The sequence below is a fragment of the Cibotium barometz genome, chromosome 6, assembly GCF_041138505.1.
Source record: "Cibotium barometz isolate CiBa-2024 chromosome 6, ASM4113850v1, whole genome shotgun sequence".
Taxonomy (NCBI): Eukaryota; Viridiplantae; Streptophyta; class Polypodiopsida; order Cyatheales; family Cibotiaceae; genus Cibotium; species Cibotium barometz.
In genome coordinates this window covers 53,894,881-53,922,415 of record NC_141051.1, presented here as the reverse complement: position 1 = coordinate 53,922,415, position 27,535 = coordinate 53,894,881, and positions in this window count along the sequence as shown.

Sequence of the window (27,535 nt, the reverse complement as noted above, 5' to 3'; positions counted from 1 at the left end):
ATCTAATTTGGGTTAGGTGGAGTAGAGTAACAAGGCATAAGACACTATATATTTTAGCTTAGGTGGAGTAGAGTAACAAAGCATAAGAGACTATATTTTGGCTTAGGTGGAGTAGAGTAACAATGCATAAGACATTATATTCTTTTCAACAAGGGGAGGCTTCTATTTATAGGAAAATTTGAGCTCCTAACCAAACAAACTGATTCTAGAATTTTCCAAGTCAGTTTGGTTGAATTTGGACTAGATTTGGACCTAGTTTGGTTACTTTTTGATTTGGTTTGGTTCCATTTTGATTTGGTTTGGTTCAAGAGAGATGAGAGATAAAAATATCACATTATTTTTGAGTTTAAAACTCATTCAAGCATGTGAAATATGTACCTCCTTTAAAGAATTCCCCTTCCTTACATATGTGTCAAAATTTTATTGCTCATAGTTTTTTACTAATAAACCTTGTACATTTTCAACTCTTCATCTTATGTGAAATATGCACCTCCTTTAAAGAACTCCTCTTCCTTACATATGTGTCATAGTTTTTTTACTAATAAACCTTGTACATTTTCAACTCTTCATCTTATGTGAAATATGCACCTCCTTTAAAGAACTCCCCTTCCTTACATATGTGTTTATTTACTAATAAACCTTGTACATTTTCAACTCTTCATCTTATGTGAAATGTGCACCTCCTTTAAAGAACTCTCCTTCCTTACATATGAGTCATAATGGAATCATTTTAATATTGCTCATAGTTTTTTACTAATAAACCTTGTACATTTTCAACTCTTCACCTCATGTGAGCATTTACTCATTTTTGGGTATCTTCTTTTACAATTTGGATTTATCTCCTCCCTACACATGGATTGATGCTATTGGCCCATAGGAACCTTAATTGGACCATAATCCAAAAATTTTTGAAAATCTAAACCCTTAGACTAAGGTTCTTTATACCTATTTCCAATTAACTCCAATTGCACATTGGAAAATTCTTTTTGAATTTCTGTTTCAGGGAAACTTATTTTAATAAGATGAGTTATTTTTCTATCCAAAAATATTCATAATCTGAATATTCTCTCTCTAGAATAATTTTCTCTCTCTAGGCTAAAATAGTTAGAAACAAGGTCTTTATATTTCTGAAGAGGGATTGATTACAGGGGAAGATACTAGACATCAAAAAGGGGGTTGGGAGAGGAATCTTACATTCTACCCCACTTAAAAAACGCGAGATGTCCTCATCTCGCAGGTGGAGTATGCTCTCTTTCATCATCTTTTTCTTCTTCAATCACATTCAACGTTACGCCTTGGAATTGGACGGTCGATTTGTCCCTGGTATTCTGCTGGATTATGGATGACTTGAGAATTGTCGATTAAGCCCTTGGTTTTTTTTTTTTTTTTTTCAATTGCAGTAAGGATCTGCCCTTCTTTCCTCTTCTACTTCTTCTGCAATTGTGACTGCTCTGGCTGCTGCAGTCTGAGGTGGAATTCTTTCTCTTTGGTTGCCCCTATTCTGGAAAGGAGTTCTGAGGTTACTCTGGGTAGAGGCAGATGGTTGATTTGGAGTTCTTCTGGGGTTATCCTGGCTTGGGCGAGACTGGTATGAAGGGATTGGTCTCTGAATTCGGGTTCCTAGACTTCCCTGTCCCCTTGACATGGCAGGAGTTGGGCAGTCTTTTAACTGATGACCAAAACCTTGGCATCCAAAACACCGGTTCTCGCTTCTGAGTTCATCGTTCTGAATCCTTAAAATAGGTGGTCCTCTTGAGAAAGTATTCTGGGAGAAGGGTCTTCCTTCACTTTGGAATCTTTCTGCATCTTGATTCTGAACCGGTCCTTGCTGCCTCTTTGGGGGTGGAAAGTTTGAAGTACCTTCCTGGGCTTGGAATCTTTTAAAGTTAGAGGGTGCAGGCTTTGGCGGGACCTTTACTACAAAGGCTTTGGCAAAATCCTTTGCCATTTTTACTGCTTCAGCCATGGACACTGGTTTGGCATTTTTGACCAGTGTGTCTAAGGGTTCGTTCATTCCCCGAATGAACCTGGCCATGAGCTGTTCTTCGTCAAGAGGTGGTGAATATTTGAGCAGAAGGGCAAAGGCCTGGTGATATTCCTCGATGGATTTGCTCTCCTGCTTTAGTTCTAGGAATTCGTTCATTTTGGTTTCTAAAAATCCAGGAGGGCAAAATCTCTTTCTTAGATAGGTTTTTAGATCATTCCAGGATTGAGTATTTCTGTCCAGACGATTGGTGTCACAATGGTTCCTCCATGCTACCCTGGCTGTTTCCACTATTTTCAACCGGCCAAGAGCCATTTTGCTCAACTCATTATAACCTGTGACGTCAAAATACTCTTCCATGGCTTCCACCCATTTCTCCACAGCCTCACCCAGGTTCTCTCCTTCTCCTTTGAAGGGTCCTGGCTGAGTCCTATGAAGAGCCTTGCGAACATCAGGGTCAAGTTCGTTATCTTCAGAGACAGGGTCTAGCTGCTGACGGCTACGGTTTCCTCGTCTCATGATTCTGTCAAAATTTATATATTAGAGAGAGAATAGTTATAAGATCGGAAGGGAGATTCTTACTTTTGAATACTTCAATAATTGGGGAGAAATTTTACATTCTACCCCACTTAAAAAGTGCGAGATGTCCTCATCTCGCAAGGTAGAGGATAACTCTTTTTCTTAAGATCCAATTTTTATTCTGGGGTTGCTTATATTCTGGTCAACCCAACAGAACACTGGGATAAATATCCCTTATATAGAACTCATAATTAAATAACAATTCATTCAGATCTTATCATTCATATCTTTAACATGATAATGGTCCATTAGACCGAAAAGTTTCCTTCGGAACATTCCTCCACACGGAAATTTCAGTCAAGCAAGTTCTCAATTTGACATCCCTTAACTTGATCTACCGGTCAAGTATTAACAGTAGCAATCTGACAGCACAACCCACTAATCTCATAGTGATTTGCTGAATTCGTTATCATCATTCTAGTTATGAATATCATCACATGGACTCGTCCCATTCCCCCTCATTGTGGTTTCATTATATTTCAACTAATTTTTAAAAATCAACATTTTTCAATCAGCATTTTCAATCAGAATCCAAATCAATTCATTCATTCTCAAACAGAATTAAAAATCATATCAATCACATTCAAAATCATCATCTAGATAGTATTAACGCTTATAATTTCAAGTCTTAGATTTACTCGTATATACTGTCAGTAAAGAGCTGCAGTATACTCTCGGTATATACGGGTAGTCACGGCCCTTGGAATTATAAGGTAAATACTATCATGTCTAGGCCTCAAGCAAGTCGGGGATTCTATATAATTGCGGTACTTCCATCTGAAGACCCAATTACCAAATTACGAGTTTCAGTTTGAATATCAAATTGTATGAATTATATCACACAATTATAACCTTTTTGTGTTTCTTGATAAATTTTTGACATATTTGTCTTCTCAGGTGATCTTTATTAACCTGGCTCTGATACCAACTGTAAGATCCCTGTTCCCACGAGCAACGGATTCAGGGTATTGGCAGCGGAAGTAGCGCTTCTCGCGCGGGACAGGGGTCCCACACTCGGGGCCTCGCCCACGGATATCCGGATAAGAGACTAATCCGTCGGTTGTTCCAAAACCGAACCCGGAAAAACTTCCTTTACCGGAAAGCACGGGCGATTCCACCAGGATAACTTTTTACTCTAACGTAGTCAAGATCATTTCTGATCGAGATGATCCGGTTACATCTATAAGATACTTAGTCAGTTCAAGGAAGAAACTTGCACTTGGATCATTGGGATCAACGCTTTTTTCCCCATTCAAGAGGCACAGCCGTTGATTCCTATCCATAGAACAGTTTCTATCCGGGATTTTTTTTTTCTCTATCGTAAAAACAAAAGTTTGAGTCTCGATTTACGGATCCATCAGTCCAGCCTAACCCCATCCAATCCCATGGGTTAGCCAACCGCCCAACCACTGTAGTGATGGGATCCAATTAAAAATTTGGTTAGGTTTTGTCCCGGGTACCAAGGAAAAGAGTTCCAAGGCCCCCTAGCCGGATGTTCATGCAAAATAAAACTAGTCACACCACTCACACACCCAATATGAAATTGCCTTTTTTCAACCAGATTCAACCAGTTTAAAACAATCCTTTAATAGAACCATAGTATCATTGATCACCATCTTCCAATTTATCCAATTGATTCTTAATTTCCCATCATTCCTTCATCAGAGTATCTATGGCATCATTGGCAACTAGAACGCTCAGGAGCCGTTTCGATAGTTCCTAGCCCATAATACTTGGCAATATAATCACTTAACATGATGGACTCTCGTTGAAGATCAGCAAGATCAACCAACAGATCCATATAAGGAGCCATGGACTCATCCATTGAAGACCAGCAAGGTCAATCAACCAGATCCATGCTCGATTTCAGAAAACAACTCCAACTCTGTTCCAATATCTTCCTCGACGCACGCGTGGGTATCCTAGGCAACCCAGAGCCCGAGCACCGTATGGTCAGCACCCTCTAGGATCCTTCGCAGGTAACCTAGCGCTTCACGCATAGGCCGCTTCCTTGGCCCCTCATCCACCGTTCCGGAAGCTCACCATTTTAATCGCACCGAGGCTGGTCAAGACCTCGGCCGACCTTGCTACGCGAGACGTCCTTCATTGACTCCCCGTCAGCAGTTGCAACTTTCTCATCACGACCTTAATCACAAGACGGTCAAAATGCTCCCCCCAGCATTCTTGACATAAAACAATCATTTACAAACAGCATTTACAAACAGCATTTACAAACAGTTTACAATACAATTTCTATTTTAACTTTCATTTTTCCACATTATCCCTCCTCAATCTACATTACTTATTCCATATTCCATTTATATGTATACTCATCCCATCACCTCATTTCCATCTCATTACTTCAGATTCCCTCACATCACAATCGTATATTCACATCCATACATCCACAACTATATGCGTGCATTCACATCTACATGCATACATCTACATCCCTATGCATACATCCACATCCACATTCTCATTCACCTCCATACATCTACATCTACATGCATACATCCACTCCACATTCACATCCACATCTATACATCTACATCTACATGCATACATCCACCTCTACATCCACATCTACGTCTATACACCTACATCTACATGCATACATCCACATCTCCATTCACATCTACATCTATACATCTACATCTACGTATACATCCACATCTCCATTCCCATCTACATCTATACATCTACATCTACATGTATACATCCATATCTCTATTCACATCTACATCTATACATCTACATCTACATATATACATCCACATCTCCATTCTCATCTACATCTATACATCTACATCTTCATGCATCCACCCACCTCCACATCCACATCTACATCTATACATCTACATCTACATGTATACATTCACATCTCTATTCACATCTATATCTATACATCTACATCTACATGTATACATCCACATCTCCATTCTCACCTACACCTATACATCTACATCTACATGCATCCACCCACCTCCACATCTACATCTACATCTATACATCTACATCTACATGCATACATCCACCTCCACATTCACACTCACATCCATACCTCTACATCTACATGCAAACATCCATATCTCCATGCATAATAATATTCTTTTAATTAATCTAGGATGATAGTTCCTAGGATATGGTAGGAAGTCCTCTTTTTATGCTTTGAATGAATTTATTTTATGCGTGATTTCTATAAAAATTTTGCCATAGCTCCGCTACTATGACTGATAAATCTCAATTTTTTTTCTAAGGGATAAAGCTCATTATTAAAGAAATAATTAGAATGGTCTCTAATTGGATCATCAATCCATAATGGTCTCTAATTGGATCATTAAGAAAACAATTAGAATGGTCTCTAATTGGGTCATTAAGAAAACAATTAGAATGGTCTCTAATTGGGTCATCAATCCATAATGGATTGAATCATCAATGTGCATAAACTAAAAGCATAGCAAAAGCCATTAATTTGGCCTCAAGCATAGCTTAATCTTGGATTAAGGAAAAGCTTTATGAAAAGCTTCATTTGGATTGAGAATGGGTCATGAGTATGACCATTCCTTAAGTGAGAGAGAGAAATTATAAAAACCATTAGAATTTTAATATAAGTGGAAATTAACTTCTATAGCATTTATTAAATTATGTAACTCTTCACTACTATTCACCAATTTACTTCAATAGCATTTAAAAAAAACCATACCAATTAAACTTCTCAAGCTTGAGAGGGGTTGAGAAGAGAGAATCATTGAGAAATCATAGAAAAGATCAAATTCAATATACTTACCTTATGATTTGCTTGATTCTTTATTCACGGTAGAGGCCCCCAACCAATCAATTGGTTTAGTATGTTGATGGAGCCACCAATGGGGATTGAAGAAAGAGAGAAGTGTCAAAAACTAGTGAATTATTAAAGAATTCACAGTTCTTGGCTTAGGTGGAGTAACATAGCATAAGACACTATATATTTTGGCTTAGATGGAGTAGAGTAACAAAGCATAAGACACTATCTAATTTGGCATTAGGTGGAGTAGAGTAACAAGGCATAAGACTCTATCTAATTTGGGTTAGGTGGAGTAGAGTAACAAGGCATAAGACACTATATATTTTAGCTTAGGTGGAGTAGAGTAACAAAGCATAAGAGACTATATTTTGGCTTAGGTGGAGTAGAGTAACAATGCATAAGACATTATATTCTTTTCAACAAGGGGAGGCTTCTATTTATAGGAAAATTTGAGCTCCTAACCAAACAAACTGATTCTAGAATTTTCCAAGTCAGTTTGGTTGAATTTGGACTAGATTTGGACCTAGTTTGGTTACTTTTTGATTTGGTTTGGTTCCATTTTGATTTGGTTTGGTTCAAGAGAGATGAGAGATAAAAATATCACATTATTTTTGAGTTTAAAACTCATTCAAGCATGTGAAATATGTACCTCCTTTAAAGAATTCCCCTTCCTTACATATGTGTCAAAATTTTATTGCTCATAGTTTTTTACTAATAAACCTTGTACATTTTCAACTCTTCATCTTATGTGAAATATGCACCTCCTTTAAAGAACTCCTCTTCCTTACATATGTGTCATAGTTTTTTTACTAATAAACCTTGTACATTTTCAACTCTTCATCTTATGTGAAATATGCACCTCCTTTAAAGAACTCCCCTTCCTTACATATGTGTTTATTTACTAATAAACCTTGTACATTTTCAACTCTTCATCTTATGTGAAATGTGCACCTCCTTTAAAGAACTCTCCTTCCTTACATATGAGTCATAATGGAATCATTTTAATATTGCTCATAGTTTTTTACTAATAAACCTTGTACATTTTCAACTCTTCACCTCATGTGAGCATTTACTCATTTTTGGGTATCTTCTTTTACAATTTGGATTTATCTCCTCCCTACACATGGATTGATGCTATTGGCCCATAGGAACCTTAATTGGACCATAATCCAAAAATTTTTGAAAATCTAAACCCTTAGACTAAGGTTCTTTATACCTATTTCCAATTAACTCCAATTGCACATTGGAAAATTCTTTTTGAATTTCTGTTTCAGGGAAACTTATTTTAATAAGATGAGTTATTTTTCTATCCAAAAATATTCATAATCTGAATATTCTCTCTCTAGAATAATTTTCTCTCTCTAGGCTAAAATAGTTAGAAACAAGGTCTTTATATTTCTGAAGAGGGATTGATTACAGGGGAAGATACTAGACATCAAAAAGGGGGTTGGGAGAGGAATCTTACAATGCACCTCCTTTAAAGAACTCCCCTTCCTTACATATGTGTTTATTTACTAATAAACCTTGTACATTTTCAACTCTTCATCTTATGTGAGCATTTACTCAATTTTTGGGTATCTTCTTTTACAAATTGGATTTATCTCCTCCCTACACATGGATTGATGCTATTGGCCCATAGGAACCTTAATTGGACCATAGTCTAAAGATTTCTGAAAATCTAGACCCTTAGGCTAAGGTTCTTTATACCTATTTCCAATTAATTCCAATTGCACATTGGAAAATTCTTTTTAAATTTCTGCTTCAGGGAAACTCATCTGAATTATAAGAGATATTTTTCTATCCAAAAATATTCAAAAATCGGAATATTCTCTCTCTAAAATATTTTCTCTCTCTAGGTTAAAACAGTCACAAACAAGATCTCTTATATTTCAGAAAAGGAATTGATTACAGGAGAATATACTAGACATCAAAAAGGGGTTGGGGGAGGAATCTTACATTCTACCTCACTTAAAAAACGCGAGATGTCCTCATCTCGCAACTTGGAATAATTTCGCAAGATGCACGAATATGAGACTTAGAGAAAAATTTTAATCACGATTAACCACCAAGAAAAGTCTTAAAGAGAGCAAGATTCAAAATAATAACAAGATTTAAACTTTATTCATTCTCGGAACTTATACAGTAAAGATAGAGAAACTCTTTACACTTCCATAAGCCCGTCCATCATATGGTCACAAAAGCAGTCCTCACAAGCTGCACAAGTATAGGGTAACTCATCTATGGGAATGATTCTGCTGGTTATTGCCGCACCTATCTCAGTGGTATGAGGTGATCTAACAAAAGGACCTCTGAGAAGCAAGCCAAAAACGGGGTAAAGGCATATCTTCTCATGAGGAAGAAAACACGCCAGTAAGAAGACCCGCTCAGAAAACCCAAGATGCCTTGATCTCATGACGCAGTAGTATCGGGGACCCAAACCCAAGGCTTCGATAACCATGGCCAAGCGGACATTGTTACGAAAGTGCTGCTGTCCCCAGGGTGTTACCCTAGTTATGTTTTGATAGGTCCGCCATTTGGTCTGCGCTACAGAAGTTCCTAGGTGAGGAAAAAGTGAGCGCTCATACTGTTCTATAAAGTCTTTCTTCACAGACTCTCTTGCGTCTTGAAGGTGAGAAATCATCAGGGATAAAACTAATTCCTGTTGCCAAGCCATGAAAGAGATTAAGAAAGAAAGGAGATTGATGGGAGTAAGATTACTGTGAGCGACAAGTAAAAGTTACGGCTTATATAAAGGAAGGAGCTAGCGTAACCTAGAAGCCAACGGTAACTTGCCACTGAAGTTTTACCGTCTTTCCATGATTTGTGTTTGACACATTTTTCTATAGAAGGCATTAAGAATTTTGAGATGAGGAGATAAAAGAAACTTGTAGGCTAAGTCACCTACTTTCATTGAATTCAGATATAAGGATCACAATATCTGGGGGATAACTTCTTATACTCCCCAAGAGATAAAGAATTCTTTTGGGCCGTACTCGAATGAAAACCAAAACCTTGGTATCCAAAACACCGATTCTCACTTCTAAACTCATTGTTCTAAATCCTTAAAACAGGCGTGACTCCTGAGAAGTATTCTAGGAAAAGGGTCTTCCTTTTTTTAAACAGAAATTTTCTTTTATTTTAGAGAGGGAATAATTATAAGATCAGAAAGGAAGATTCTTACTCCAGTATACCTCGAAGGCTGGGGAGGAATCTTACAGTATCAGAGCAACAAGGTAATGAAGATAAAGAAGTGCATGAAGTGGGTACTGAGGGAGAAGATACTTTGGGGTCATATGAAGTGATCGAGGAATTACTGCAGCCAAAGATAGAAGTGAAGAAGAAGCAGGAGCTGATTGAAGGAATGCTGAGTCCGGATCTCTCGAGTGGAGAAAAGGTTAGGTATGTTAATATGCTGTCTCATTTTCCATAATTGTTCATCACCTCTTATAAGGAGATTCGAGGATTTAAAGGGCCAGATTTGAGGATTGAATTGAAAGAAGGTGTAAGAACAGTTAGGCAGAAGCTTCGCAGGATGGGACGAGAACAAATGCAGGCCCTGAGAGAGGAAATTGATAAGCTGTTGAGTGCAGGTTTCATTACACAAGTGGAGACAACTGAGTGGGTAAGTCCTACAATAGTGAGTCCAAAGAAGGATGGCAGGTGGCGTATTTGTGTGGATTTCAAACCTTTGAATGCTGCTACAAAAAAGGATCCTTACCCCCTACCTTTTTTGGATGAGATTTTGGATACTGTAGCTGGATATGAAAGGTACAGTGTTTGTGATGGGTTTATTTTCAGTTAAAGATTGCAAAAGAAGATCAGCGCAAGACGACTTTCATTACACCTTGGGGGTGTTTCTGCTACAAAGTTCTTCCTTTTGGATTGATGTGAATGGACCAGCCTACTATCAGAAAAGGGCAAATTGGGTATTATCTCCTTTTTTGAACAAGTTTGTCAAGGATTTTATTGATGATTTTTGTATATACAGCTCCAGGCAAGAGCATTGTGATAGGCTGGCTACAGTTTTTCAGCGTTATGATGAGTGTGGTGGTCAATTAAATCCAAAAAAGTGTTTTTTGGCTCAATCGAGGGTAAAACTCTTGGGCCATGTTGTTTCAGAGAATGGTATTGATCCAGATCCTGATAAAGTCAAGTCTCTTCTTCGTCTTCTTCCTACACCAAAGAATACAAGGCAATTGACTACTTTTTTGCAAAAGGTAAAGTATATGGCTCGATTCATCTCTCTATCTTCACAGTTGTTATATCCTTTGCAGCAGCAGCAAAGCATGATCCTTTACATTGGTCGGAGGAGTGTGAGGTAGTTTTTCAGAAAGTGAAAGAGGTGTTGGGAGCTATTCCTACAATGCAGGAGCCTAACTGGGAACAAGTATTTTATGTCAACCCTTCAGTAGGTGAAGATGCTATTGGAGCTATGTTGTTACAGAAGGGGAAAGAATCACATTATATGCAACCAGTCTACTCTGCTAGCAGGGTAAAACTTGCTAGAGAAAGGTTGTAATCAGAGGTGGAACTTGTTATGGTTAGTGTGCTGTATGCATGTAGGTGGTTTCGCCATTACAGAATGGATTAAAGATAGCACTTAGCAACAGGTTCGAGAAGGTAGAAGACCCCGATAAGGTTTGGCATGAGGTGCAAGCTCTGATACAGGGTGAGTTTGAATCAATTGATGATTATGTGAAGAAATTCTCTTTGCTGTGGGAGAATTTATGCAGGGCTTTAGGGGAAGACAGGTACCTCCTGACATGATGAAGAAAAACAAGTTTGTAGCCAGGCTTAAGAGGAGTATTCGCTGGAAGGTGGAATTAAAAAAGCCCAGGTCTTATGAGGATGCGGTGGAAATTGCCAAATCAAAGGATTGGAAGTTGCAACGGATGAATCAGCTCGGGATGATTCCAGTTGTAGCACAGCCGAAGATTCGTAGAGTGGAGGCTACACCCATGAATGCAGTGATTGAGAGGATGAAGCCCACTAAAGCCCGGGCTATGCAGATGGTACCACAAGCTAGTCAAGGAGGGGTTTGATTTTTTTGCGAGCTTTATTTGGCGAGCTTTTTGGAGATAAGATAGTTTTATGTGAGCTTGTAAGAAAAATGATACATTTTGGTGAGCTTTCATATAGTAAGTATTTATGAAAGAGAAATAAATACATTCACATACATACATACATATATACATGTATATTCTCAAACACACCTACCTACCTACCTGCCTGCCTGCCTACCTACCTACCTACCTACCTGCCTACCTGCCTGCCTACCTACCTACCTAAATACATTCACATACATACATACATATATACATGTATATTCTCAAACACACCTACCTACCTACCTACCTACCTACCTACCTGCCTCCCTACCTACCTTCCTACATATATACATACATACATGCATGCATACATACATACATACCTACATACCTACCTTCCTACATATAAACACACATTTTATGTCCAAGAAACTTAAATATAGGCACAAAAATACCTATCTATGTACCTTTCTTCCAATGTTTATTTCAACACAAGTAAAAACAAGTATACCCGGCTCATGTTTTCTTACAAAAAGATTGAGTTCACATTTCCTTACAAGAAGATATCTGGTTGGTATAACTCCTTTACCATAGCGTCGTAAGCTACCTACAATAAGACTTTAGAGTACGTGACAGTATACTCCATCCCAAAGCAAGACAAAAATAATATTGGTTCAAATTTTGTTACAAAAAGATTGACTTCACATTTCCTTACAAGCTTAAGTAAGCACAAACATGGAAGGCTTGATTAAAGCTTAAGTAGGCACAAACATGAGAGGCTTGATTAAAGCTTAAGTATAGGCACAAACAGGCTTGATTAAAGCTTAAGTATAAGCACAAACATCCTTGCTTCGAGGACGTGATAGTATATTGTCCACTTCCTCTGGTGATAGTGTCGGTTGATGCATTACCATATCCTCATTCTTATGTAATCCCAAAACTCGCAAGAAGACAAAATAGATATGCTTACATGCAACGTAAGACTTTCCTCTAGATTCTCTTTGCATGAAATCAGGACATGTACACCAAGGTTGTACCTTGATGTGTATAAAATAGTCCTCTCCACTCTCACATGCCAAATGAAAAATAGAGTAGGGGGATGGCTGCATTGCACTCTCATTAAGGACTGTCGCTGTCATGGCCTCGGCACTACCAATCCTCTTTTCTGCTTCTTTGGAAATCCAATGCCTCCACTTGGTTGATCTCTTTGTATTCTGTGTAGCATCATGTGGCCTCTTGTCACTTTCTTTGTTGCCCGCTGCTTGTGTGGACGTTTCTCCCACCCTCGACACAAAAGGTTCTTCATGAGTAACATCTAACTTGAACCCTGCCTTTACTAATTTATCTACCTCTTGGCTGGTTATGTTGGTCCCAACATCCACTTTCCACATATCTGGGTATGATGGCTTGTATATTATGTTTGGATCTACATGCCATGTGTGTGAAACATCTGAAGGACAAAACCACATCATTTGAGCCTTTGGCCCTCCTGGACCAGGATGTCGTCGCTCTGAGTAGAAGCTAGGGGCAACAACTCCAATAGAGCTTCCCTGTATGAATGAGTTGCACTTAAGTATTCCATCAATACCTCCCAAACATTTGACTTTTGAGTTCAATGGGGTTCGTCTAATGGCCCACATTGTGCGTCCAACGGCCTCTTCCTTTACATGCATTTGTCCTCCGCTCATTGTGCCATAATGTTGTTTAGGCTCTTCATGTCCGACATCTTTGTTTCCTCCAGTCATTGGACTTTTTGGTCCTCCCCTTGAAGCGGGACTTGCTGCACTGTTTGTTCTAGATCTATCTCCAAAACTTACTCTTCTTGCTGTTCCCCGATTTTGACGATGTCTGCTCTGCATGACATAACCTGGACGATGTGAGCATTGGTCTAATTCCGTTGTCCTCACCCTCTTCCGTTGAATAGTCTCCTTATCCCCATGTAGAGGCCTTGATTCCTCATACATAGGAGTATTAGCTACTGTTTCATGGACCATGCGAGCCACTTGTGGTGGTGTCAGTCTTGACCTTGCTGCTACCCTGTCCAGCAACTTGCTCAAGCTTGGTCCCTCACCTTTGTGCTTCCCCATCTGATATGCATATTGCTTTGCACTTTGTAGTAAAGCGTTTGCCATATCTGAAATGCACGCATCATACAAGCTAACCTTTTCCTTGTATCCTTCACCAGCAAGCCAACTCCCATGTACACTTTCAGATAAGTTTGTTCGAGGGGTTTGTGCTAAATCCACCGAGCTTAAGACCACCTGCACACAAGAGGTTTCATACAAGAATTCATAAAATTGACTCCAATGCAAATGCATCCATACAACATATCAGTTCTCCATAAAATTTCTCACCCTTGACATGAGGTTGCCCTAATGTGCTATTCGTACTTCCCACCAACTCATGCACGTATCCATCACTGATAGTTTTCCCTCATGAGCATGTCCATTTCTCCACCACTCACGAATCTCTTTACTTTTTAAGAAAGCTGACTCCTTATTGGTTGCCAATCTCCATTCTTCACACAAGTCAATATGGTGTTGTCGACTTTCTGCCTTCACGCATTGTTTAGCATGCTTCATCAAACTTTGTTTCCAATGGAATAAGCACGTTCACTCCCTGTCCTCCATAATGTTGTGCGGACCCCCATTGAAAACGGTCCTAACTGCACACCAATTAGACCCTGCTTCATCAGCCATAAACCCATAGAAGTGTGCGGGTGCATAACCGCATTGCTCCATTGTGCTATTCAGCATTTCCCAAAATAGTACTTGGCTTTTTGTATCCTCCTCCTTCATTTCGCATGTGGCAATTGTCAACAGCTCTTGAACACTATAAGATTTTGGAGATAATTTTTTCAGTCAGCTATCATTCAAGGTTAATGAAAGAAATGAAAAAATTGGAGTACGTAGTCTCACCTTGGGTCGTAAACATGACAAGCCATTGTTGACCAACCAAAAACTCGATGAGTGTGATCAAACAAAACCCAGGATTTTGACAAGTCACCTCCACTGTCACACCGCATGTGATTCACCAAGTCCACGCCTGATGCTGGTCCTCGCAAAGACATCTTAAAGACATAACATTTGTCATCAGGGCCACCTTGTCCTGGGAAACGGCTACCTTGTATAAATGAATAGCGAGATCTTCTCTGTATAAGAAGGATGCTATCAAAGCCCTCTCCTGCTGGCATCAATTTTCTTTTCTCCTGGGATACAATGCGTCTAAACCTAAAAAACATAATTTCACAATAAAGAGAGGACCGAATGTAGAAAAATACTTCCAAATATAATTAAGTTATAGAGTGAATACTCACCTCTGGTTTTCCACAAGAGGACTCAACTCCTCCAAAAAATTGCAGAGCTCATGATCCCCAATACTTGTAGGTAGCTCATCATTTTGATTCATCATGGAGGAAAATAGCATATCCTTCACAATATCCATCTGTATTTTTCGAGGACCAGCACTTCTCTGGGTTTTTAGCACTTGAGAAACAAACATTTTCATGCGCTCCAACATTGACCTTGAAGTTCCTGGCTGAACTGGATGTTCATGCAGCCCAGTGTGGAGCATCATTCTTGTAATAGTTGTGTCACGAGGCATTACGTAATACACAATACATCTACACACTTGCACACAATGTGCAGTTTTGCGACAAAAGTGACAAACTATTTTAGATTTCTCATCCTCTGTCAAAAGTCCAATTGCAATCTTTTTTGTCAGATGTCCATGAAAGAAGGTGTTGTTATACCTTTTATTGTTCAAGTAAAAAGGACAGCTGAGTCTATGGCACTCCAAAGTACCAACACAATAGCTAATACGCACGGTACAACTTACAGACATGTTTGATGTTACTGGACGTGTCCATAGGTGACCATCATATTTTTGCTCCATTCCATCCATATTTCCTATTTTGCCATATGTTGGTGGAAACTCTAGGATGGAATCACCATCATAATGTCTTGGCACCTCCTGAACTTGGATGACTCGAGTAACTTTTTCCAACAATGAACGCAGAAGAGAAGGTTGCTCCTTCTTACGAAGAACCGAAAGTATACTCTCTGAAGCAATACATTCATCTTCAGAGATCTTGTGCTTTGAACCTTTTGGATTGCTTGTGCCTTCACCTGGTTGCAAAATAGTTGCTGAGCCATTCAAGTCACTCTCAGAGGAGGAGCTCGAGATATGAACATGGGTGTTTTGTATCCCTAATTCTTTATCCACTGAACTCTCCAAATGTCGGACATCTTGGGCAATGTCGTCAGCACTAGAATCAAGACTATCAGCAGCACAAAGAGGACTACATTGTAGCATATATGTTTTACTTCGAGAAATATCTATGAGATAGTTTTTATTGCCCTCCATATCATAATGAGCGATGATTTCTTGTAGGCTTCCATCGGTCCTAGTAGCTTTCACTCCAGAAAGGGCGTGTGAAGAAGGCAAAAACCCTTGTAGATATCCGTGACTGACAAGCGTGGTCTGGTGGAGAAGTATTAAAGTTTGAGATTTTTTGCTACAGCCATCAAGCTCCCACTCAAAGGTAACAGTGTGCTCCATAGGGAAGGCAATATGAAGATGCAGAAAGGACAGGAGAGACGAAAATGTGAAACAGAAAAGACAGGAGAGACGAAAATGTAGAATGAAAATATAAAAACGAAGGAACAGGTGGAGCAATCACGATTGAGAATGAAGGAGGTTGAAATGATAAAACAAGGTGGAGCAATCACGGTTGAGAATGTAGGTGGTTGAAATGATAAAACAAGGTGGAGCAATCACGATTGAGAATGACCACGATAAAATTTTTTAATAAAAAATATACAAATGTATATGTATCTACAAATATATAAAAAAATACACAAATATAAACATTTATTGATTCTAAGTGTTATTTTAATAAAAGGCTTATCTCTTTGTAAATACACACACACACATGTTTATATTTATATTATTATATTGTATATATTCTAGGCTAAGAACCCCGGATGGGGATATATGTAAATACACATACACACACGTTTATATTTATATTAATATATTGTATATATTCTAGGCTAAGAATCCCCCGACGAGGATATATGTATTTTAGTGTGTGTGTGTATTTACAAAGAGACTAGTCTTTTACTTATTTTAGGATATACAAATATATTAGATTATATATCTAGTAGGCTACACACACACCACACACATTTATTAACATCAATATATATATACATATTTAAATAGCCTAAACTATAAAATGTACGTGTGTATAATAAAACACATAGAGCCTAATACATTTTTAGACATTTATTAACATCAATATATATATACATATTTAAATAGCCTAAACTATAAAATGTACGTGTGTACAATAAAACACATAGAGCTTAATACATTTTGACATATATATATGTGTGTGTATATGTATCTATTTTTAGGCTAAGTATGTTTTAGGCCACACACACATATGTGGTGCTTAGTTTAAAGGGTACACGAAGAAATTTAGGGTACATGAAGGATTCTTTCAAAACTCAGCAAGCAGGCAGACGAATGCGCCGGCAGAAGCAGACAGAAGAGGTAAGTTTTTTTTTCTTTGTTCTCGATTTTTCTCTGTTTTTCTTTTCTCTGCGCCGGCAGTGGCTTCGTTGGAGGTTTAGGGTGTAGCTTTCGTAACCACCGGCTCCACCGGCAGCGGCTTCGTTGGAGGTTTAGGGTGTAGCATTCGTAACCACCATGGCCTCTACTCTAGCAAGTCCACTCCCCCGGCAGAGCCTGGGGATGGTCTGCGCTAGCGCAGACCATCCCCAGGCTCTGCCGAGGGAGTGGACTAGCTAGAGAGGAGGCCATGGAGGTGGAGCCCCGGTGGCGTTCCTTACGTGGTAGCTTTCGCTGCGTTGGCGGAGACGAGGTGTACGTGGTAGCTGACGGTGCTGAAGACGAGGTGTACGAGGTGTACGAGGCGCTGACGGTGCTAAAGACATCGAGATTGTGGCGTTGCGTAGGTCAAGTGTTAAGTGTTAGGAGACACCGGCTCCACCTCCATGGCCTCTCTTCCAGCAAGTCCACTCCCCCGGGAGAGCCTGGGGATGGTCTGCGCTAGGCTCCACCTCCATGGCCTCTCTTCCAGCAAGTCCACTCCCCCGGCAGAGCCTGGGGATGGTCTGCGCTAGCGCAGACCATCCCCAGGCTCTGCCGGGGGAGTGGACTTGCTGGAAGAGAGGCCATGGAGGTGGAGCCGTGGTAGCTGACGGTGCTGAAGACGAGGTGTACGGGGCGCTGACGGTGCTGAAGACATCGAGATTGTGGCGTTGCGTAGGTCAAGTGTTAAGTGTTAGGAGACACCGGCTCCACCATGGCCTCTCTTCCAGCAAGTCCACTCCCCCGGCAGAGCCTGGGGATGGTCTAGCGCAGACCATCCCCAGGCTCTGCCGGGGGAGTGGACTTGCTGGAAGAGAGGCCATGGAGGTGGAGCCGGTGGCGTTTGAAGAGGTGGAGCCGGTGGCGTTCAACTTTCCAAATTTACCATCTCTGCCATCCTAGCGCAGACCATCCCCAGGCTCTGCCGGAGGAGTGGACTTGCTGGAAGAGAGGCCATGGAGGTGGAGCCGGTGGCGTTTGAAGAGGTGGAGCCGGTGGCGTTCAACTTTCCAAATTTACCATCTCTGCCATCTCATTGCCAAGTGAAGCCATCATTGAACAATGCATGCTTGAAGTGATAAGCATGTTCATGGGTGAGCATAAGGAATTTGAAGATCTACATTTACAAAATATTCCACACATTGGCTACTTTCCTCGAAGGTTTCAATGAAGTAAAGAGCTCATGGGGGTGGCACATCTATCTTCAAAATGAATTTCGGAGATTAGCATTCGATTTTGCCATCGACCTGACTCAGGAAAATCTATGACTACTATAAGCATCTCTCCATACCTTCCACCCCATCATCAAAGGACATTCAAGGAGTGTTTCATGGTCGAATTTTTCCAGTGCAGCATGTCAATTTTTTTTAGTAAATCCTCCACTTCAACATGAGGCCATCCAAAACTTCTTGCACTCACACTGCTCGTCGTGTATAGTAACGCTTTCGAGTGAGAAATCTAGACAATTGTAATCTCCACCCACCCTAGCTTAGATATTTCATGTTGTATATGGCCAAAGGCCCATTGTTGTAATGAAAGTCGGCCATGTAAGTCTTGTATATGTAAAGAGGACACGTGTGGGTGGATAAACAAAGCCCAGTTGTATATAACTGACTTATGAGGGTGTCTAAGGTCACTTCTCATAATACAATCTGCTATTGAGCTCAAGCTTTGGAGATCCTTCCTTCTTGATTGTCTAGTTCTCTTCTTAATTCTTGCATGATTCTATGTTTATGTTTATCTTTGGCTATGGAATCTTGTTGAGTTACTTTCTTGCATATGTGAGTGCTTGAGTGTGGTGTTTTCTTGAGGTCAGCTTGCTTGATTCTTGCTTGAGATCAACAGGATAAGGAGAGAGAGAGAGAGAGAGAGAGAGAGATGGAGTTTGAATGGTGCATTTATTGTACGCATTTATCATTGCTTGAACATATGGCACAATGAATTTGAGCTCACATTTGGCTATGGATCATCGTAATGATGATGACGAAGAAATGGGCAGACGAGTTCGGGTGCATTTCTCAGTAGTAAGGCTTGCATAATGGTTCTTGCACCTGCACGTCCTTCTACGCTTATATCATGGTCCTCTCGGACGAAACACCAGTCCTCTCGGACGAAACACTGCAATGGGTTTGCATCACTGCCACCATGAACAGCCAATATATATTAGCTCCTTCAATGGCTCTTGTATTAAGCTAGGAAGCTCAGGTTTATTGGTTTCTCCTCAAATGTGCACTCTAACCAGAAGAGCCCATTGCAACTCTAGCTCTTCAATATAATCCGTGGCTTCACTTCATGTCTATGCTATTCTCTCTCTCCCCACACACACACACACTAGTAGGAGATGTTTGTGTGTGAGGTTGATGTTTTCCTATATACATGAAGTAGGGTTTATGTGTGATTCAGCTCAAACTTTTTGCTACTCATATTCAGGGCAAAAGAAAGGAAGATGGCTCCAAGAAAAGCAGGAAAACAACAGGCAAAGACTAAGAAAGGTATATGATGTGAATAGCCAAGATTCTATTGAGATTATGTTTTATTGTTTTAGATATGCTTACTTGGGCTTGGTGTGTGTTTCTTATAGACAACAGAGGATACTCACTAAGATCTGGGCGTGTTTGTTTGACTCTTAGCGAGGAAGCTCAATCACGGACACCTTTGTCCTCACATGTATCTCCTGTTAGTGTAAGATTCCTCCCCTGCCTTCGAGGTATACAGGAGTAAGAATCTCCCTTTCTGATCTTATAATTAATCCCTCTCTAAAATAAAAGAAAGTTTCTGTTTAAAAAAGGAAAACCCTTTTCCTAGAATACTTCTCAGGAGTCACGCCTATTTTAAGGATTCAGAACAATGAGTTCAGAAGTGAAAATCGGTGTTTTGGATACCAAGGTTTTGGTTTTCATTCGAGTACGGCCCAAAAGAAGTTCTTTATCTATTGGGGAGTTTAAGAAGTTATCCCCCAGATATTGTGAGCCTTATATCTGAATTCAATGAAAGTAGGTGACTTAGCCTACAAGCTTCTTTTATCTCTTCATCTCAAAATTCTTAATGTCTTCTATAGAAAAATGTGTCAAACCCAAATCATGGAAAGACGGTAAAACTTCAGTGGCAAGTTACCGTTGGCTTCTAAGTTACGCTAGCTCCTTCCTTTATATAAGTCGTAACTTTTACTTGTCGCTCACAGTAATCTTACTTCCATCGATCTCCTTTCTTTCTTAATCTCCTTCATGGCTTGGCAACAAGAACTAGTTTTATCCATAATGATTCCTCATCTTCAAGACGCAAGTGAATCTGTGAAGAAGGATTTTATAGAGCAGTACGAGCGCTCACTTTTCCCTCACTTGGGAACTTCTGTAGCGCAAACCAAATGGCGGACCTATCAAAACATAACTAGGGTAACACCCTGGGGTCAGCAGCACTTTCGTAACAATGTCCGCTTGGCCATGGTTATTGAAGCTTTGGGTTTGGGTCCCCGATACTACTGCGTCATGAGATCAAGGCATCCTGGGTTTTCTGAGCGGGTCTTCTTACTGGCGTGTTTTCTTCCTCATGAGAAGATATGCCTTTACCCCGTTTTTGGCTTGCCTCTCAGAGGTCCTTTTTTTAGAACACCTCATACCACTGAGATAGGCGCAGCAATAACCCACAGGATCATTCCCATAGATGAGTTACCTTATACTTGTGCAGCTTGTGAGGACTGCTTTTGTGATCATATGATGGACGGGCTTATGGAAGTGTAAAGAGTTCTTCTATCTTTACTGTATAAGTTTCGAGAATGAATAAAGTTTAAATCTTGTTCTTATTTTGAATCTTGCTCTCTTTAAGACGTTTCTTGGTGGTTAATCTTGATTTTTCTCTAAGTCTCATATTCGTGCATCTTGCGAAATTATCCCAGTTTGCGAGATGAGGACATCTCGCATTTTTTAAGTGGGGTAGAATGTAAGATTCCTCCCCCACCCCCTTTTTGATGTCTAGTATCTTTCCCTATAATCAATCCCTCTTCAGAAATATAAAGACCTTGTTTCTAACTATTTTAGCCTAGAGAGAGAAAAATATTCTAGAGAGAGAATATTCAGATTTTGAATATTTTTGGATAGAAAAATATCTCTTATAATTCAGATGAGTTCCCCTGAAACAGAAATTCAAAAAGAATTTTTCAATGTGCAATTGGAATTAATTGGAAATAGGTATAAAGAACCTTAGTCTAAGGGTCTAGATTTTCAGAAATCTTTAGACTATGGTCCAATTAAGGTTCCTATGGACCAATAGCATCAATCCATGTGTAGGGAGGAGATAAATCCAACTTGTAAAAAGAAAATACCCAAAAATGAGTAAATGCTCACATGAGGTGAAGAGTTGAAAATGTACAAGGTTTATTAGTAAAAAACTATGTGCAATATTAAAAATATGAGATATTTTGGGTATAATGATTTTATTATGACACATATGTAAGGAAGGGGAGTCCCTTAAATGCTCACATAAGATGAAGAGTTGAAAATGTACAAGGTTTATTAGTAAAAAACTATGAGCAATATTAAAATGATTCCATTATGACACATATGTAAGGAAGGGGAGTTCTTTAAAGGAGGTGCATATTTCACATAAGATGAAGAGTTGAAAATGTACAAGGTTTATTAGTAAAAAAACTATGAGCAATATTAAAATGATTCCATTATGACACATATGTAAGGAAGGGGAGTTCTTTAAAGGAGGTGCATATTTCACATGCTTGAATGAGTTTTAAACTCATAAAAATTGAGATATTTCATCTCTCCTCTCTCCTCATTCAAGTCTAGTTCCAAAAAGTTAGCTTAACTGACCTAAAAATGGTCAAATATTGACCAAACTGATTTAGAAAATTCTAGAATCAGTTTGTTTGGTTAGGAGCTCAATTTTTCCTATAAATAGAAGCCTCCCCCTTGTTGAAAAATATATAGTGTTTATGCATCGTTACTCTACTCCACCTAAGCCAAGAACTGTGAATTCATTTAATAATTCACTAGTTTTTGGTGCTTCCCTCTTTCTTCAATCCCCATTAGTGGCTCCATCAACATACTTAACCAATTGATTGGTTGGGGGCCTCTACCGTGAACAAAGAATCAAGCAATTTGTAAGGTAATTAGTGAATATTGATCTTTTCTATAATTTCTCAATGTTTCTCTCTTCTCAACCCCTCTCAAGCTTGAGAAGCTTAATTGGTATGGTTTTTTAAATGCTATTAAAGTTAATTGGTGAATAGTAGTGAAGAGTTACATAATTTATTAAATGCTATTGAAGTTAATTTTTATTTATGTTTAAATTCTAATGGTTTTTATGTAATTTCTCTCTCTCACTCAAGAAATGGTCATACTCATGACCCATTCTCAATCCAAATGAAGCTTTTCATAAAGCTTTTTCTTAATCCAAGATTAAGCTATGCTTGAGGCCAAATTAATGGCTTTTTTCTATGCTTTTAGTTTATGCATATTGATGATTCAATCCATTATAGATTAATGATCCAATTAGAGACCATTTTAATTATTTCCTTAATGATAAGCTTTATCCCTTAGAAAAAATTGAGATTTATCAGTCATAGCAGCGGAGCTATGGCAAAATTTTTATAAAAATTATGCATAAAATAATTTCATTCAAAGCATAAAAAGAGGACTTCCTACCATATTCTAGGAATTATCATCCTAGATTAATTGAAAGAATTTCATTATAATCATGGAGAAATTGAATTTTAATATCATGCATAAAGGATAATTTTTTTATATCAAAAGTGTTACTTTTATCATTTTTAATTTTCATGCATAGAAGTATGCATAAAGGATAATTTTTTTTATATCAAAAGTGTTAGTTTTATCATATTGGATTTCATGCATAGAGGTATGCATAAAAGTTGAATATTTTATTATAAAAGTGTTACTTTTAGCATAATTAAATTTCATGCATAGAGGTATGCATAAAAGATATGGGAAGTGATAAAATATATGTATGCATGTGGATGTATGGATGTATGAATGTGGATGTATGGATGTGAATGAGGATGTAGATGTGGATGCATGGATGTAAATGTGGATGTGGATGTATGGATGCATGCATGTAGATGTGGATGCATGAATGTGGATGTATGGATGTGAATGAGCATATAGATGTGGATGTATGGATGTGAATGTGCATGTAGATATGGATGTATATATGTGAATGGGAATGTGGATGTGGATATATGTATGCATGTGGATGTGGATGTGGATATATGTATGCATGTGGATGTGGATGTGGATGTGGATATATGTATGCATGTGGATGTATGGATGTATGAATGTGGATGTATGGATGTGAATGAGGATGTAGATGTGGATGCATGGATGTAAATGTGGATGTGGATGTATGGATGTATGCATGTATATGTGGATGCATGAATGTGGATGTATGGATGTGAATGAGCATATAGATGTGGATGTATGGATGTGAATGTGCATGTAGATATGGATGTATATATGTGAATGGGAATGTGGATGTGGATATATGTATGCATGTGGATGTGGATATGGATGCGTATGTATGAATGTGGATATGGGATGTGGATGTATAAATGAGGATGTGAAAATGGAGATAAGCATGTAGATGTGGATGCATGAATGTGGATGTATGGATGTGAATGAGGATATAGATGTGGATGTATGGATGAAATGTGCATGTAGATATGGATGTATAGATGTGAATGGGAATGTGGATGTGGATGTGGATGTATGTATGTATGTATGTGGATGTGGATGTATGAATGAGGACGTGATAATGAATGTATGCATGTGGATGTGGATATGGATGTGTATGAATGAATGCGGATATGGATGTGGATATGGATGTGTATGTATGAATGTGGATATGGGATGTGGATGTATAAATGAGGATGTGAAAATGGAGTTAAGCATGTAGATGTGGATGTATGGATGTGAATGTGGATGTGGATGTGGATGTATGGATGTGGATATGGATGTGAATATATGATATGTGATGTGAAGGAATCTGAAGGGAAGAGATGGAAAATGATATGATTGGATGAGTACACATATAAATGAAATGTGGAATAAGTAATGTGGATTGTATGAGGGATAATGTGGAAAAATGAGAGTTAATATAGAAATTGTATTTGTAAACTGTTTGTAAATGGCTGTTTTATGTCAAGAATGCTGGGAAAGCATTTTGACCGTCTTGTGATTAAGGTCGTGGAGACCTAACTGATAAAGTTACAACTGCTGACGGAGAGTCAATGGAGGACGTCTCGCGTAGCAAGGTCGGCCGAGGTCTTGACCAGCCTCGGTTCGATTAAAATGGTGAGCTTCCGGTACGGTGGATGAGGGACCAAGGAAGCGGCCTATGAGTGAAGCGCTAGGTCACCTGCGAAGGATCCTAGAGGGTGCTGACCATACGGTGCTCGGGCTCTGGGTCGCCCAGGATACCCACGCGTGCGTCGAGGAAGATATTGGAACAAGGAGTAAGAGTTGTTTTTTGGAACCGGGCATGGATCTGGTTGACTGACCTTGCTGGTCCTCAACGGATGAGTCCATGGCTCTTTTATATGGATCTGTTGGTTGATCTTGCTGATCTTCAACGAGAGTCCATCTTGATAAGTGATTATATTGTTGAGTATTATGGGCTAGGAACTATTGAAACGGCCCCTGTGTGGACAGGTGGTGAGCGTTCTAGTTGCCAATGATGCCATAGATACTCTGATGAAGGAATGATGGGAAATTATGAATCAACTGGATAAATTGGGAGATTGTGGTCAGTGGTACTATGGTTTCATTAAAGGATTGTTTTAAAGTTAGCTGATGCTAAGAAAAAGGCAATTTTCATATTGGGTGTGTAAGTGGTGTGGCTAGTTTTATGTTTGCATGAAATTCCGGCTAGGGGGCCTTGGAACTCTTTTCCTTGGTACCCGGGACAAAACCTAACCAAATTCCAAATTGGATCCCATCACTACAGTGGTTGGGCGGTTGGCTAACCCATGGGATCGGATGGGGTTAGGCTGGACTGATGGATCCGTAAATCGAGACTCAACTTTTGTTATTACGATAGATAAAGTAAATCCCGGATAGTAATTGTTCTATGGATAGGAATCAACGGCTGTGCCTCTTGAATGGGGAAAAAAGCGTTGATCCCAATGATCCAAGTGCAAGTTTCTTCCTTGATCTGATCAAGTATCTTGAAGATGTAATTGGATCAGTTTGATCAGAAATGATCTTGACTACGTTAGAGTAAAAAGTTTTCCTGGTGGAATCGCCCATGCTTTCCGGATAAAGGAAGTTTTTCCGGTTTTGGTTTTGGACAAACCGACGGATTAGTCTCTTGTCTGGATATCCGTGGGCGAGGCCCCGAGTGTGAGACCCCTGGTCCGCGCCCGATGTGCTACTTCCGCTGCTAGTACCCCGAATCCGTTGTGTGGTGGGAACAGGGATCTCACAGTTGGTATCAGAGCATTTGGTTAATAAAGATCAACTGAGAAGACAAATATGTCAAAAATTTATCAAGAAACACAAAAAGGTTGTAATTGTGTGATATAAGTCATACAAATTGATATTCAAACTAAAATTTTTTAAATTGGTAATTGGGTCTTCAGATGGAAGTACCGCAATTATATAGAATCCTTGACTTGCTTGAGGCCTAGACATGATGGTATTTACCTTATAATTCCAAGGGCCGTGACTACCCGTATATACCGAGAGTATACTGCAGCTCTTTACTGACAGTATATACGAGTAAATCTAAGACTTGAAATTATAAGCGTTAATGCTATCTAGATGATGAATTCGAATGTGGTTGATATGATTTTTAATTCTGTTTGAGAATTGATGAATTGAATTGGATTCTGATTGAAAATTCTGATTGAAAAATGATGATTTTTGAAATTAGTTGAAATATAAAAATCTGAACAAAACCACAATGAGGATGAATGGGACGAGTCCCAGTGATGATATTCATAACTAGAATGATGATAATGAATTCAGCAAATCACTATGAGATTAGTGGGTTGTGCTGTCAGATTGCTGCTGTTAATACTTGATCGGTAGATCAAGTTAAGGGATGTCAAATTGAGGACTTGCTTGACTGAATTTCCGTGGAGGAATGTTCCGAAGGAAACTTTTCGGTCTAATGGACCATTATCATGTTAAAGATATGAATGATATAATCTGAATGAATTGTTATTTAATGATGAGTTCTATATAAGGGATATTTATCCTAGTGTTCTGTTGGGTTGACCAGAATATAAGGAACCCCAGAATAAAATTGGATCTTAAGAAAAAGAGCTGTCCTCTACCTTGCGAGATGAGGACATCTCGCACTTTTTAAGTGGGGTAGAATGTAAGATTCCTCCCCTGCCTTCGAGGTATACAGGAGTAAGAATCTCCCTTTCTGATCTTATAATTAATCCCTCTCTAAAATAAAAGAAAGTTTCTGTTTAAAAAAGGAAAACCCTTTTCCTAGAATACTTCTCAGGAGTCACGCCTATTTTAAGGATTCAGAACAATGAGTTCAGAAGTGAAAATCGGTGTTTTGGATACCAAGGTTTTGGTTTTCATTCGAGTACGGCCCAAAAGAAGTTCTTTATCTATTGGGGAGTTTAAGAAGTTATCCCCCAGATATTGTGAGCCTTATATCTGAATTCAATGAAAGTAGGTGACTTAGCCTACAAGCTTCTTTTATCTCTTCATCTCAAAATTCTTAATGTCTTCTATAGAAAAATGTGTCAAACCCAAATCATGGAAAGACGGTAAAACTTCAGTGGCAAGTTACCGTTGGCTTCTAAGTTACGCTAGCTCCTTCCTTTATATAAGTCGTAACTTTTACTTGTCGCTCACAGTAATCTTACTTCCATCGATCTCCTTTCTTTCTTAATCTCCTTCATGGCTTGGCAACAAGAACTAGTTTTATCCATAATGATTCCTCATCTTCAAGACGCAAGTGAATCTGTGAAGAAGGATTTTATAGAGCAGTACGAGCGCTCACTTTTCCCTCACTTGGGAACTTCTGTAGCGCAAACCAAATGGCGGACCTATCAAAACATAACTAGGGTAACACCCTGGGGTCAGCAGCACTTTCGTAACAATGTCCGCTTGGCCATGGTTATTGAAGCTTTGGGTTTGGGTCCCCGATACTACTGCGTCATGAGATCAAGGCATCCTGGGTTTTCTGAGCGGGTCTTCTTACTGGCGTGTTTTCTTCCTCATGAGAAGATATGCCTTTACCCCGTTTTTGGCTTGCCTCTCAGAGGTCCTTTTTTTAGAACACCTCATACCACTGAGATAGGCGCAGCAATAACCCACAGGATCATTCCCATAGATGAGTTACCTTATACTTGTGCAGCTTGTGAGGACTGCTTTTGTGATCATATGATGGACGGGCTTATGGAAGTGTAAAGAGTTCTTCTATCTTTACTGTATAAGTTCCGAGAATGAATAAAGTTTAAATCTTGTTCTTATTTTGAATCTTGCTCTCTTTAAGACGTTTCTTGGTGGTTAATCTTGATTTTTCTCT